We start from the raw sequence: 12,985 nt of genomic DNA on the forward strand, positions 1-12,985 counted from the left end.
TCAGGAAGCTATAACGTTATATGGTAGATGGGGTTATGTATGTGTATTTTCCTATTCGTTTACATTTCTACGTACCGGTGACAAAGAGCGTTGTGTCTTGAACAAAGGAATGAAATGTTGCTAAGACAGAAACGGAACTCAACCCGACCGGTCACGTGATAACCGTACCACCTATGTCCTAGTCTGTTGTGTATGTAGACTATGACAGTTTTCTGTTGTCTATGACAGTTTTCTGTTGTCTATGTAGACTATGACAGTTTTCTGTTGTCTATGCAGACTATGACAGTTTTCTGTTGTCTATGACAGTTTTCTGTTGTCTATGTAGACTATGACAGTTTTTTGTTGTCTATGACAGTTTTCTGTTGTCTATGACAGTTTTTCGTTGTCTATGACAGTTTTCTGTTGTCTATGTAGACTATGACAGTTTTCTGTTGTCTATGACAGTTTTCTGTTGTCTATGTCAGTTTTCTGTTGTCTATGACAGTTTTCTGTTGTCTATGACAGTTTTCAGACACCCCACCCTCATTCATGAACGCTTGGTGCAGGTGGGGCAGGTGTGTTATCAAATACACATCGCGTGAGGGACGGTTTAATTGTCTCGCCTTGGACGACCCCACCACACCAAGGGGCACGTGAGGACGGCTTTGTTGTGACCGGTTCGAGTAAAGGCATCAATGGTAGAGACGTTGTTAGCTCGAACAAAAGCATCGCACGAAACGTACTGTTCACTGTTCACAACAAACGATTGGAAAATTACAACGAATGGAAACGCCCGTCATCATAACGTAACGGTCTGCTGCGCTTCTTATTGTGTTTGTGATATATTGACGCTTCAACTTTCTGCCGGGCAGATAGCTTGAAGTGGATATTTGTCATTGTCGGCATTCAGGACATCTCAAGACTAGTCGACATCTATTTGTTTCTGTCACTTGGTCCTTTGTGTTTTGAAGGACAAATATCACTCACATTTCTACCTAGTTAAGTATCCACAATGGCGGGTTCGCTCCCAGTCAAAACAACGCATTTTCCACTTCGTCTTCTGTCCACTGAGTGCTTTAATGACGTATATCATTAGCGTTTCTGTCTGATTGACTTATGTCAACAAAGGACAGCCCAGTCAAAGTCCTGTCGTTCTTTTACACTTCACCTACAAATATAAAAGAACCACAGACTCCTGTACCTAGACTTTCAATTGAATTATATACTACGGGGATATTTTTGCATCATTCATACAATAATTTGGTGTCGCGTTTGTTCTTTTTTCGTTTGTTTTGTTTTGCTTACCTGCTGTCAAAACATACTCAAACCTTATCAATGTAACCCTTTTTCTGCAACCAAGGGCCACCAAAGGCCTTCTTTAGACTACCTGTACCGTAGAACATTAAGTTAACGGTTCAGCGCGTTATTATGCCGCCCTCCTTCAATACCAACAGCTAAATGCATGTTTTGTGGATGCGGTACATTTCACATGCCGAGTCCTATAGATGTAGCGTACATTTTTCAATGCATAGCAATGAAGGTTTTATATTAACAGCCTAGAGATAAAATCTAGGGGTCATCTGTGATAAATGGAACTCGACCTTTGATACGAGTGACTGGGAATGAGTTTTGCAGCTTTTCCGTTGACTTGTTACTCAACCGTTACCTCCGATGCGTCGAGAAGTTATTTTTCCACATAGCTAGCCTCTATTAGCCTGAGTACCATCCTCCGTAGTGACCGCTGGCTCACTACTTTCCGTGGTTAGCAAGCGAAAGCAGTGAGCCAGCAGTCACTACGGAGGATGCATGGTACTCAGGCTAAGTCTCCATACCAGACTGCGTGGGTTGCTGAAAAAAATAGGAGAAATTGGCCGGAGGAGATAGCTAGCAATAGAGTTGATAACGTTACAATTTGAAACCCACTGTACTCCAATACACACCCCTCCTTCACCATAAAAATGCCATGTGCAGGTCAGGCAAACAGGTAAATGTCTGCCTGCTCATCTGTCGAATCGACAGGAGAATAAAAAAAATCGTACTCCAATAACAGACCATGCCCTGGTAAAATATTTCCCCTATTTTGGCCAGCTTCTACAATCTTTTAGTCCACCATGCAAACAAAATGTCTGGTAGAGACTCGGCATTGGCCACACGAGTATAGACTATAGACTATAGTTTCTGGACTAGGCGGGTCGGTAGTACCTCCGAACCCTCACAATGTTCTGTGTTTATTTTAAGTTACTGCATTTTTGTCATGAGTATTTCCCCTCAGCGGGTCGGTAGTATCTCCGAACCCTCACAATGATTGAAGCGAGAAGGGGTTAGAGCGACCTATGGTGGGGTGAGGGACACAATTATTTGGTATTCGTATACTTGATGTAATCCTACAGACCATAATACATGTGCCAGTGAGCTGTATACGGAGGGACAAGCAATGTGAACAACTCACAACTGCAAGCAGCTAATCGTGATAACGAAATAGTCTCATTTGTTTTCAGAAGTGAGCATGGTTTCAAAACCGCAGAGAAGAAATTACATGTACTGGTCGTGGAAGGGCAAATTCTCTTTGATCGTTGGTATGAAAGGACGTTTGACATCGTGGGGCTTTGATAGATGAAACAGGTGTCAAATCAAGTCGCCACGACGCGACAAGATTAGACGTAGATTAGTCCTTTGTGGCCTATGAACTTTCATCGCAGTTCACTGTGTGTAACAAGATAGGGTCTGTGCTGTTATTTTTGTCCGTAATATTTTGACAGTCATTGCTACATTGGCATTATGGTTGAAAGGGTAAATCTTAGTCCGGAGAAATAAGAGCGTATACTGACGGGGATGTTTCATTTTTGTGAATTTTCTTTCTTTCAGAACCCAGAATTCGCTGATATATATAACGAGTGAACATGTATATGTATAATGTGCTTAGTACTTAACTGTAATTACATATACATCTTCAAATTAAAACCCAGTAACTTCTATGTTTACCCATCCAACATGGTGGAAACGCACATCTAACGTCAGCGCACATGGCCTGTTGGCCAGATCCTATTCGCAATGAGAAGGTATGTTTGAGAATAACAGCCGGCGGTCAGTACCGTGGACAGCGCCAAACCAATTTATGGATCCTAACATTTGAACTCTGTCTTATTTCCCTGTGGAAAATAATGGGAGAATGGTCACGGTTCATTTCTTCTCGTTACAATACAGGGACAATGAGTGTGACATGTTGATCACATTGCTGTAATCTAACCATTTTTTCAGTCACAGATTTCTTAAATAGCTTAAATGACGCTCAAAGCACAGTAACAAGACATACAAAACATGCCGATGCCATAAATGCGTTTGGAAATAAAGCTTTATGCCCCATAGGGAGAAGATATACATCATTTTCTAAACCTATTTACCAGACTCTACTTCCACGCCAAGTTGGCTTGTCAGTGCAAAAAAAGTAATCTACTAAAAGCCATTTTGGACGAGGGCCAATATCACACCAATGGGTCTGCTCTAGCCAATCACAAACCAGCATCTTCCCGCCATGGCTTGCCACATGACTGAGCTGTTTTGACACGTGATATTTCTCGAGGGTTCGCTGACGTCATGTCTGACGTACGAGAATAGTCCATGAAAACATGTTTTTGACGGAAATGGTGTCAGGAGTGGTTTTGATAACGCTAGAGAGCGTCTGCTTTTGGAAAGTGATCGCTTATATTTCAAATTAATTTTGTTTTGAGCATTTCGGTAGAAGTTATTGAGAAATAGAAAGAAAGAAACGAAGAAAGCTTTATTTCTCATTTCCTGATAGAACAGCCTTGTGCAAATTTCCAACATGACACAAAGATTGAAGAAGGAAAGAAAGATAGAAAGAAAGGCGTGGAAATAAAACAACCAAAATGCCGCTGTTTCCATGTCAGTTGATAATGATGAATTGGATATCTAAGTCGGGTTATAACATGTGTCTGAGTGAGCCAAGTTCCAAGCTAGTTCGGACTGATCATGCATGTTGTGCGCGTATTTCCATCTCATGAGCTCACGTGGTTTTCACACGCAGAGCTTGTGATCGATCGGCTGTTTTGACGCACGCTTAAATCCTTGACGTCTTGAGGATGACGGCATAACGTCACTGATCTTCCCTTGATACTTTCATTAAAACCCAACAGGTAATCCATCTTCTTAGATCTGGGAGGTCGGTGAATTGAACTTTTGTGGCTTTGACGATACCGTTTTTAGTTCGAGACCTTCAGGATTTCCTGTGGCGCTTCTTAAGTCGCTGTGCGTCAAGGCGCAAGTGTACTTCTGTCTGAAGATGATGGAAACATCTATTTCTTGCTGCTCAAACGTAAGCTTTGTATCTCCATTGATGCACCTTTGATTTTCATCCGAGACACGATAGAATATGTTCGGTGTTTCCGAGAAAAAAAAATCATCGGGTTGGTAGAATAAAGGATGTAGGGGAATTCTTTTACACAATTAATTTGTATGTACTTCGTTTACATTTCGATGTCTCTCAGATACCTTCCTCAGAGCTTCTGACTACATATAGCATCGAGTACACATACGGAAAGCAGAACTCCAGTCAGAAGCTCCGAGCGGAAGGTGTCTAAAAAACATCGAAACGTAAGAAAGTGAGTACAAATTGGTTTTGTAAAAGAATTCTCCTATGTTCGTCTGACCTAACGGGCACTATGACCAATCTGAGTGCAACATAATACAATAAAACACATTACAGAAAACGTCCCTGTTGTATTTGGTTGTCCCCACATCTACATACACCCCAGTAACATAAATCATTTGTGTCGTGATATTTACAATTAACCTAAAATGACGTGGTTATCGATCAAACAGCGATGCCGTACCCCAGGGCGCGCGTAGTCACGGGTTGACACTACTGATATTTCCTGAAAGGTCACGCGTGAGTCCTGTTCATCCCAGTCAGACAGTATGCGTTGACTGTTGACAGTGTCCGTATCCTGCTACTTTTAGTACCTTTGCCTTTTTTGGCGACGGTCTTAAGATCGCTAGTTCACCTTTAACCGCGTAGTAACCTATATCCATTGGTTAAAAACGGTTACTTAGGGATATCAGGTCGACATACAGTGGTTCCAAATTGCTATATATTCAAAATATATATCGCAGTTAACGTTTGTTTGTTAACGACTTTCTGCAACGACTCACTCGTGTAGATTGTTTTTTGGACTTAATCATATTTGTCAATTGTAGTATAACGGTGTTGTCCTATAATCTAACACGGAGATTTCCACATTAAGGTGGCGTCAAGATGGCTCGTATCTTACATACCTCTTAACCTAAGTTGTTGACTTTGATGTGGGCTAAACCCCAAAATCATTGAGTGAAGTACTACTAGTATCATCTGCGTACTGAGAAGAGAGCGATTTTGCAGCGCCATCGCACGAAAATCTGCTGAACTACAAACCATGAAATCAGTTACAACAGTCCCCTCTTCGTCGTGGGTCAAGATTGGTAGATAAGCAACATAAATGGACATGAAAATAGATATCGCGGAGTGAGCTGTGCCTAAACAAAAATAAAACAAACTAACCATATTTGCGGACGTTCTTCTCTTTTCAAACGATATGTTTGGGAGGTTGAATTTTTGCAGTGTATGACGTAGAATGACAGTGTATATGACAGTGCTGGACGCCCCTCTATGCCTCCATGTGACGTAAAACAAAGATCTAAGCGTGGTTTCCATCGTACGTACGGATATCTACCTACTTGTTCGCCCACGCGGTGCTGGAACAGTTTGGGTCCTGTCCTCTGTGCAAATGCCACCGTTACGGCTCACCTGGTCCCTCAGGGTTCCCATGACACACCTGGTCGCACAGGTAAACAGACAGGTGTATCCACGGGGGACATGTGCTACAGGACACTGTGTACGTGTTCATGTTCTACAGGGCATGGTGTACGTAAACACAGTAAACATATAGTACTGGTGTGAAGTACTGTTAGAACAATGACGTCAACTGTACTGTGATAATGTACAACAAAACCTTTAATCAAGACAAATCGTTTTCTGTTTTACTTTTTCTTCAAATAATCATGTCCTACAGGGCATGGTGTACGTCAACACAGTAAACACAGTACTGGTGTGAAGTACTGTTAGTATATATGACTGTACTGTCATCATGTATACCAACAGAACCTTCAATCAAGACAAGTCGACGGTTTTCTGTTTGACTTTTTTGTCAAATGTCCTACAGAGCATTGTGCACGTGAACATAGTAAACATAGTACTGGTGTGAAGTACTGTTAGAGCAATGACGTCAACTGTATAATAACAGAACCTTCAATCAAGACAATTCGTTTTCTGTTAGAATTTTCAAATAGTCATGTCCTACAGAGCATGGTGTACGTAAACACAGTAAACACAGTACTGGTGTGAAGTACTGTTAGAACAGTGAGGTAAACTGTACTGTCATCATGTATATTAACATGCAGAACCTTCAATCAAGGTTCGTTTCTGTTTGACTTTATTGTCAAATAGTCATGTCCTACAGGGCATGGTGTACGTAAGCACAGTAAACATAGTAGGGGTCTGAAGTGCTGTTAGTATTTGTGTACTAACAGAACCTTCAATCAAGACAAGTCGTTTTCTGTATGACTTTTTTCTTCAAATAGTCTCAATGTGTACATGGAAATGTCCTACAGGGCATATTGTCTGTAATCAGAATAATTATGGTGGGTCTGAAGTACTGTTAGAATTATGACGTTAACCGTACTGTCATCATGTATAATATACTAGCAGAACCTTAAATCAAGACTTGAAAAGTCCTTTTCTGATTGAGAGTGATTTGTCATGCATGTAGCCAGACAACTTAGTGTTATCGTTGTCTCGGCCGCATCAGGACAAATCGGCACCAGGACGATTGGGCACCTTTTAAACATTATGTGTATGTATGCTATGCAAAGTAACGAACATCCATGAAAAATAGCTAAGGTGGCGAATCATCCTGATCGGCAAGGGGCCGAATCGTCCTGGTGCCGAGTTGTCCGAAATCACGTTGTATGTGTTATCAGAGTTAAGGGAATCCGATCGCCCCCTCCCAGTTTCATCTCTTCCACCTGCCCAAATGTTGGCCTTGTTGGTGGATGCAGCTGGTTGGATTTAGACTGACATCTTGCACGTCAAGGTGAACCGGAAGTATCAGTAGAGCAAAGACTGTAATCCCATATCGCTGCCGTCTTCTTCTCCTAAACAACCTAAACAAGACTTATCGGATACGTTATCCTCGCTCAAGGACGTTACCATGACGACGAAGAAGGACTGTGAAGATGACGTCACCATCATCCGTTTGACGGATGTTGGTATTTTCCCTGTACCGTCCTTGCCGATGTGTGTTCCGATAAGGGTAGGATGTCAATATTGATAGATAATAAAAAGTTGGGAGTCCCTGCGTTCGTGATTTGTTATTTGTTGATATTTATTGTTGTGTCCGGTGTCACACCTTTCCGACTGAAACAACTACAAACATTAATGTTTTTGCACTGGGGCTTGTCAAGGTTTTCCGGATGAAAAATAATGATTTTAAGCAAGGAGGTTTGGGATTATATCTTGTTACTTGCCTTAATCTTCTTCAATACTCGTTCGCCAAAAGATTTCTTTATTTCCGAAAACAAGTCCAAATCAACGTGCTTGCGAATAGCATGTCTACAAGCAACACTTATATGGCATAACAAGTATTTCCTATGACAATGTCTATCGCATTAGTTACTGCCTTCCCAGTGCTATGTCTTGCACTATAGTACAACCATCGAACTTTGTCTTCAGTTGTTTAATGTAAGGTGCGCTCGATGTTTGGAACAGCCACGATAACAATATTTGTTTTACTGATTTATATAGGGGCCCCTAGACACCGTCCGCCACGCTACTCTATAATACTACAACAAGAACACGTACAGTCTCAGTTAATATTAACCGGTCCTTTCACTACCATCCTCCATTGACGGTTGAGGAAGCAACGTAGCCAATCAGAAGCGACGTTAATGTCAACACAAAGAGTATGATTAGCTAGAGCGTCGGTCACAATCCATTCATTGCAAGCAAACATCGAACCTAATTTTCCGGGCAAAGAGGGGCGTTGCTTAAATACATGCCTATTATACAGCAGGATGTGGTTTTTAGGAATCCATTTATCGCCTGAAACACCTGTTCTGTTCTGGGGTAATATGTCGGTCACGGCTACTCTAGACAGTTTTTCTTTGTTTGGTTCCTTTTGAGTTTAATTGTATGTAGGCGTGCTTCTCCTGACCCATACACCCCCAGACGCCCTTTGTCATAATGATCAAATCATTTCTTCACGTGTCCTATGAATGATTTCCACCCTCACCCTCTCTCTCTCTCTCTCTCTCTCTCTCTCTGTATCTCTCTCTCTCTCTGTTTCTCTCTCGCTCTTGTATTTGCCTGTGTCTGTGTGTGCGCAGACATAAGTGTGCACGTGTGTCTGTGAGTGTGTATGCGCGCGTCTGTATGACAATATGTGTGTGTGTGCCAGTGTGTGTGAGCACATACATCACATCTGCTCGGTTTTATCACCATTTTCATGCACTACTCTTTGTGTAAAAGTTATTGATTCATCTTCGAATCACTTAATGCACACAATGCAACATTTCTTAAAGAACGACTGTCAATACACGGGAATAAGTGTTGCTACTGTTTGGGAATGTGCAAGGATGCGAGAAAAAGTTGTCTTTATGTCAGTCACGCGTCGCCTGTACGGAGTTCTTTGTTCTTTGTTCACGTTTTAACGTTACCCAGGTGGGAGGAGGGTGTGTCTGTCATGCGCACCGACTGTACTGAATGGAACAAGTTGACGTCAGGAGAGGGAAAACATTTGAACAAGGGACGAGAAGTCTCTAGTGTCGTATCCATCCTTGCTATAGCTACTGGGTCCTTCTAATGCTATAATAAGGATGGGAGTTGATGCTAGGCTCGAGCACAGCAATGTGTGCCAATGTGTGTGTGTCACACTGTGTTTGTTTGTGTGTTTGTGTTTGTGTGTGTTTGTGTTTGTGTGTTTGTGTGTGCGTGTGTGTGTATACTGATCGAATGAATGATACTATGTTCACGTAAAAGGTAAAAGGTTTGGGCGTAGATTGTGTGTGTGTGTGTGGGGGGGGGGGTGCGCAAAATTTTCAGTCGTAGATTAAACGCCAGTGCTTCCCTCAAGACTATGTAGCAGACTTTTGTCATTTCGGAACTTTATTCATTTGGTAATGTTAGGTGAGATGATTCCAGGCGTGTTAAGTCTACTAGCAGCCCTAACTTTTAACGCCGTCCATGGATGTTGACTTAATACGGTATACTTCGCTGTTATTATTACCACAAGTGCACCACTGATCGATAAGACTTAAACTCATCTTCCGAGATCTGTGTTTGTGGAGTATTTAACAGAATGAAAATGTAAATCTGGTCGGGACCTACAATATACAATAGCCGCATAGTCTGGCTGACAGTTTGTTTACTTGGTAAACTGACAGAACTGAACTCGACTTCCAAGAAACGGCGGTTTCAGTGCCACATTTGGCAATAACAAGGAAGGAGTGATGAAAAGAGAATGCCAGAGGCTCCTTAATGAAACAATGACTTGATAAGGAAGTTTTGTGAATAGACGATCAACAAAATGGAAGACGTGAGGGAACTATTCTCTCTTTTCCGCTCTCTGTTTGTGTGTGTGTGTGTGTGTACGTGTATATATATGTACGTGCACATATAATTGTGAGATTCAGATTCAGCTTTATTTCTGATTGACTTGGTATGTGATATCCAATATGACATACAAAATACACATGAAATGCGCCATCAGTCACAGAATCGCTAGACAGTGATACAATTGACGTTAAAACACTGACATAAATACAACTTTTAAAATTCGACAGCGATCAGATTAGAATCTAGACATAATAGAATTAACAGTCTTTTCTGATTAACTAGCACTGTGGTACAATAATCTTAGAGAACGGGCGCAAATGACAGTTCATGTCTCTTGGTTTTACTTCTAGAGGCCCTGTATCGTGCTTCCCGACGCGGACTGTACGAACTGTCCTGAGGTGAAGTAAAGAACTCCCGCACAGCGGAAAGCTACTGTCCCGCAGTATGGTTTGTATAGTTTTCAGCGTCGCTGCGTCCCGTCTGTCAGATAATGACGGCAGAGAGTCAGATGGGATACTAACGTTAATTATTCTAAGACAACGCCTCTGCATGACTTCTAGCTTGTCTGACAGGTGTTTCGGGAGTGCGTGTGTTCGTGCGCGCTTCTCTACTAAACAGATGTCCCGCTTCATCTTGTTTATTGCACATACTTGTGGACGTTCTGTTCTTCGTCCAATTCCGTTTTTTCCGCAATGACATGACTGCCGTAATTGCGCATTTGAAAGACAAACTTACTGACAAAAGATCACAAAAATGATTTAAGGGCTAAGTACTGTTTTGCCCCCTTTGCCGTACCTTGGACAAAAAACCACAACCTTGTTTTGAACGCTGTGTGTGTTCTTTTGTGTGATGATCACTGTGTAGTCTTAAACACCACTCCCACATATACACCTTTCCGGTGTGACAAGTACCTGCGGTTTCACATCCGGTCGGCGGCGGCTTTGTTGTGCGCGTACCGACAGGTGACTCCATGAATGGCTTCTCTGTGTTTCTGAGCACAATGGATTATCTAGTGCCTTCTTTTCCAGTTTATACTCCTGGAAAACAACACGCGCAGGTGTCAGACTGTCACGGTGTGATAACATCAACTAAAACGTGGACTGTTCTTTACGTTAGAGGGTTACGGTCATTATGGGGATTTATCCATAACAGGTAACGAATACCCCCTAGCAGAAGTGAGGTGAACTGCAACGTGTCTAGCGTCACAAAAGTATACCAAAAGTATTAACCAGAGTTGCAACATTGAATAGGAGCTCCTTAGATATCTTAGGACACAACACTTGATTGTACGGGTGGCATCCCTTGGACACGTCAAAATTGATGAGAGCGAACGTGAAGAAAGAGAAAATATGGCTCTTCTTAAACACAAGAGATGACGAGGGTTGTAAAATAATTGAATACACAGAGTATAATAGCCAAGAAATTCGTGGGTTTGTCACAAGGTTGGTTTATATCTTGTTTCAGATGTTTCAAAAGACAACATAACAAGAATGCTGAATATGAAGAAACTCCCCAGGAGACCAGTGTTATATTGCATCGGTAAGTATGCCGCACACCTTACAACATTTGGAACGGATAATCTATTTACTAGTAGTTGATTGAGCTTTTGGATAATCTATATAGTTAATTGAGCTTCTTTTAAGCTTCTTCATGTTTTAGGAAACAGGATTGAAATTCAGATGCATATGGTAGTCCTTCAGAACGAGACAGGAAATGAACACACCCCACTTTTACACGTCAAATTCAAAGAGAACATATTTTTCATGACAAAAAAAGCCCATTGTTTTCTTCGGAAATATCATAGATATCGTTATTATTAGTTTTAAGTTGCCCCCTTTTCGAAATCAAAGTCAAAGAAGCCCCAAAACTTCAAACCCCTTTCGAGCCTTTCGCAATTTCCCCATTCCCGAAAAGACAGAATTTTGGCAATTTGACGGTCGTCTTAGGCACTTTTCAGTCCGCGGTCGGGAGCGGTACTGCAGATAAGGCTCGGATAGGGTATGTGGTTCCGGCTTGTAAAAGTGTTAAAATATACAAAGTGGTAGGCTTAAAGCTAGTGAAAGCTTTCTCAAACATATCCAGATATCTCTACACACATTTTGAATGACCTTAACACTTTCAAAATCACGAGTAGACATGTACAGGATCGTTCTGTAACAGCGGAGATGGCGGTCATGTCACGCCCACTGAAGCGCCGCCTATATTTTTGTAAGCGTCTCTTATTGTTCGTAATGAGTAGTTTGCGGCTTTAATCTCGAAACTGTGACCATTTAAAACCAATCATGGTAATGTCTAACACATTTAGAAACAAAACTGGGTTATTGTGTAATATAAGATGTAACGTTTGTTCGCAAATTACCAATGTGGAAGTGGTCGAGTGTACTTTTCCTGTGAATTCTTACGTTTTGAGAGCAGCTACACACGAATGTCAATTTGTGGAACAAAAAGGCGAAGAGTAAATGTAGCGATGAGTGAATGCAGTGGTGTTTTAGTCTGTTTGTCAGTGAACAGGTTAAAATTTCAATATTGTTACTAGACTATGACACACTATACTGAGTAGGTTCAAGACCGCTCGCACCATTTTTTTTACTGTTGTGCGGCTCCAAAATGACGCATGAAGTCTGATGGGCCATGTCAACGTGCATACGGACTATACGATGAATATTACTATTTATGTCATACCTATCATACCTTTTGTATCACACGGTTTCTAAGTTGTATCACACGGGCTTTTTTTGAGCTTCCTGAGCTTAGCTTCCTCGGTCCCAGCCCTTACGTGGGCCTGATCACCCTCCGGCCTTAGGGCGATACCGTTGTTGTATTCTATTTATATCAAACAATTTTATCTGATGATGGATCAACGTACTACTAGTAGAATTTAACGACCAATCAATGTGCAGCTACTATGACACTCGAGTCAATTTGCAGCATTTATTTCATTGATCGCTAGGGGTCGCTTTTAGATGATCAATGTAAAATCGTTAACGTTACTTTTGTGTAGTTCGTTATATAATTCGCTAAGTAGCACCATTGACACTCAGAGATAAGGCGTCTCGAATCGTGCAGTACTCTCTTCTTCTTCTTTGTGTTTAGGTCGCCACCATCATCTTGTTGATGTTTCTGCCACATTTATTTGTGGTGCTGGTATAGAAGGTTGTCTGTTGTAGATCAGGTATGGGGCAGTTACCATCTCTGCAGGAAGCAATTTCCACTCAGATACAGTTTGTGGGAAAAAGGACAGTTATCTGTCTGTTCTGTGTCCTCTCAGCAATCGGTTTCCACAAGGAGCTTTTATCAACTTGGTTTCCAGTACTGACATTACTACCTGCACCCATCTGCTTG

This window comes from Branchiostoma floridae, chromosome 15 (genome assembly GCF_000003815.2).
Source record: "Branchiostoma floridae strain S238N-H82 chromosome 15, Bfl_VNyyK, whole genome shotgun sequence".
NCBI lineage: Eukaryota > Metazoa > Chordata > Leptocardii > Amphioxiformes > Branchiostomatidae > Branchiostoma > Branchiostoma floridae.